General features: G+C 34.8%; 1 long non-coding RNA gene across 1 annotated transcript; it reads right to left on the bottom strand.

Annotated features, from left to right (window-relative positions):
• Positions 1-265: 265 nt before the first annotated feature.
• Positions 266-1676, bottom strand: LOC104954563 (uncharacterized). The gene is made up of 3 exons (XR_799346.1): positions 1589-1676; positions 1365-1498; positions 266-1259 (listed from the first exon to the last, which is right to left on the bottom strand). It is a non-coding gene; the product is annotated as an uncharacterized lncRNA (long non-coding RNA).
• Positions 1677-3371: the final 1695 nt, after the last annotated feature.

Here is a 3371-nt window from a genome sequence, read left to right as displayed (position 1 = left end):
AAACAAGGATAATTGTTTGTTATTGGTGAGTAAATAACAGTGTGTTATTTTGAAAAGAATAACAACTTAGAAGGAAAAAAAGTTTTACAAATATACAGATTTCAGTATCCTGAGGCTCTCAGCCCCATTTATTTTCCTCACAGACGGCAACAAAAGTCCGAAATTATACGATTTAAAATAAAAGCAATAATTGTGGCTTGATATTGAGTAAGAACATGCTTTTATGAACCACACAGCTTCCGGTCTTCCTATAACACGTAATGCCGTGAGACTACCAATAGAAATACATTGCTTTTAAAATCGTGCTGTGCAACACGAAAAAAAGGGGAATACACCTTACAGACAGGTGAGGAAATCAAAGGAAACACTTGGAAAATTAGGGCTCATCGAATGTTTTGATGATTATTATGACCCTCTCATATAGTATCGCTTTTATAGTCTTTAGATTTCAACCCAATTGAGCACCTGTGGAAGGTTATAAAGCAACGTAGACAGCTTGCTCCACAAAGGAAAACTGTTAGTTCCTCTAGTCGAAATCTGTAGAATTCTACTTGGAGAATCTATGGCAAGCAGTTCTTGCTTTGTGCGGAACAACACTTAACTTTAGGTTGCTTGTTGCTTTCATCCATCCCTAGCTAACATTTTCTGAGGCTTGCCATATTTGGTGACATCCCGTGGATTACCCAAGAACCACAAGATTGTTGTATCAACATAATTGTAGTATACTTTTTTGTCAAAATTGGAACACTAACCATGCAGCTGTGTTTTTTCTATCCAGGGATGATTGATTAATGTCATACCCGTCATTACCCCCTGTATCCTGTTTATATCTGCTATCAATACAGGGCCAAAAAAACATACTCGTACATGACATCATATCAACATCTATAATATTGCTGGTAATACATGGTAAAATGCAATGGCTTTGTGAAAACCAAATACTTCAGAGACGGAATTTACATTCTTATTACAGGGCCATCATGCTAGGGTTGGATATTGTCTAAAATGTAGTCACTCTGATTGAGTTTATTGATTTTAGGTTCTGATTCTAATTGTATTAGGAAACCAAGATAATGTGAGTTCTATGAGCATTGGGGCAATATTTAAGTGTTTAAGGTCATTGTTTATTATGCTGTCTTGGTCAAAGGTCATACAAAACTTCCAGTATGGAAGCCATGGATATGGCTTGGCTCTCACAGCTGAACTGGCAATGCTGGCCATTCTCATTAGTCAGCTGAGGGAGACCCTTCCAAGGTGAACTAGAGGAGAAAATTGAAGAGCTTATTGGTCATTTCACAAATACAGTTGAAACAGATAAATGTTTGCTAGTCATCCCTTTCATGCTGAACAATTTATGTGAATACCTCTCCAAGTGTATAGCGTGACGAGAGAGAACGTTTTTCACCAGGTTAACAGTTTGGACATACGTCTCCTTTCCCATTTCCTTGGCAAAGTAAAGTTTGGCACGCAGGAAGTAGCCGACAGGCCACAACCATTCCTGTGACAGAAGTTAAAGGTCAAAGTTGTCATATGCTACTGAATGGATACAAGAAGTACTGCTGTAGGTTAATGTACTTAATGTGCTTACTGGGCCTTGATGATAGTTGAAGCCCTTTGCTTGGTTGAAGTTATCATTATCCAGGTAACTGTCATAGATTCCACAGTTGACCTTGTCACTGTGAAGTAGAAGGAAAAAAATAAAAGAATATGTCCTGAATCAATTGTCAACAATCACATCCTAATCTTCCTCTTAAACACAGATTTTGAAAAATGTAGCCCAGACAGTGGTGGAGTCTTATAATAAACTTGATCAAAATCAGAGTCTTCCAATCAACAATGGATTACAAATAAAGTATACCATTTTACGTATTTACAATTTTGAATGTATAATACATATATACTTTCGTCCATTATTTCTAACAGCTCATTCATGAATTTTAGAACAATTTGATAAGAATAGATTATAGAAAAAGACAGTTATGCGAATGTAAAATATGTAGAGTATATCATGGCATGAAGACCTTTTTAGAGAGGTTTAGCAAAAAAAACTCCACCTCTGGGGCCATTTGCGTGGAAATGGGAGTTTTTGCCGTTTCTCTGGAACCCATTGGTCGATTTTGATGATTGACATATCTTTTTAACCGCTAGAGCCAATGGAATTGAGGGAATGTTCCACATAAACACACACGTTACCAAATAAGGAGTGAGACGATGCACAGCCATAATTCCCAAAACAGGAAGCAGCGATACACTCTGGTAGCTATCATTAGCAGCTAATATGAAAACTCTGTTTTTGACATAAAAATTGAATGATGGCAGATAGCAAAAATATGAGTGAATCAATGTTGAAATATGGTTAGGCAGAAATATTGAATCCATGTTGAAACCCGGACATTGAAATTAAACAGAAAGCGCAAATTGTTTTAATGTTGAATAAACGTGGGACTTTCAACCATAACTGACACTATATCAATGTTGATTCAACCATCATCTAAATAGGAATCTACATGCACATTTTTGGTTGATTTTACATTGAATCAATGTTAGGAATCAACATTGATTCAACCATCATCCAAATGCGAATCTACATGTAAATTGTAGTTGATTTTATATTGAATCAGTGTTAGGAATCAATATTGATTCAACCATCATCTAAATGGGAATGTAAATGTAAAACTTACATTAAAATATTAAACTTTTCTAAGCATACTGTAACACATTAAAAAAGTGAATGTTTTTCACCAATGAGTTTTCTGCGTATAGGTCTACAACTTAACAGACCATTAACAAGTGCAACATCAATACTGTACTGAATGAAGTGGTCCAAACTTGTAAACACACACTGCAAAAACTAAGCCTCAAAAAACAAGAAAAATAAATAGTAAAATTAGTAATATATTACTTAAAATAAGAAAAAATATCTGCCAACAGAACAAGAAAAATTCACTTGCCAAGACCTTCTTAAAACAAGTAAATAAATCTAGCCTAAAAAGATCTACAGATATCTTAAAACAAGTGTTTTTAAACCAAAATTAAGTAAATTTGAATTGAAGCAAGGAATATCTTTAAGAATTATAATCTTATAAGGAAAATGTGCTTGGATTCAGCATATTCTACTGCTTTTGTCCCAAAATTCTATTTTATGTTAGGCAACATATCTTAAATCCAGTGCAGCTTCACTTTAAACAGGTACATTTGTCTAGATAAAGATAAGATTTAAGAATTATTTTCTTAATATGTAAAAATCTGCTTAAATTCAGCATTTGGTGCTATTAAAGTATTCTTAAAATAAGGCGAAATACCAAGAAACTAGAGATGTCCCGATCCGATCACGTGATCAGGGATCGGAGCCGATCACGTGATTTTCAAAG

The sequence above is a fragment of the Notothenia coriiceps genome, unplaced genomic scaffold (assembly GCF_000735185.1).
Source record: "Notothenia coriiceps isolate Sejong01 unplaced genomic scaffold, NC01 NC01_scaffold00023525, whole genome shotgun sequence".
NCBI lineage: Eukaryota > Metazoa > Chordata > Actinopteri > Perciformes > Nototheniidae > Notothenia > Notothenia coriiceps.
This window is presented reverse-complemented; position numbering and strand designations above follow the sequence as displayed.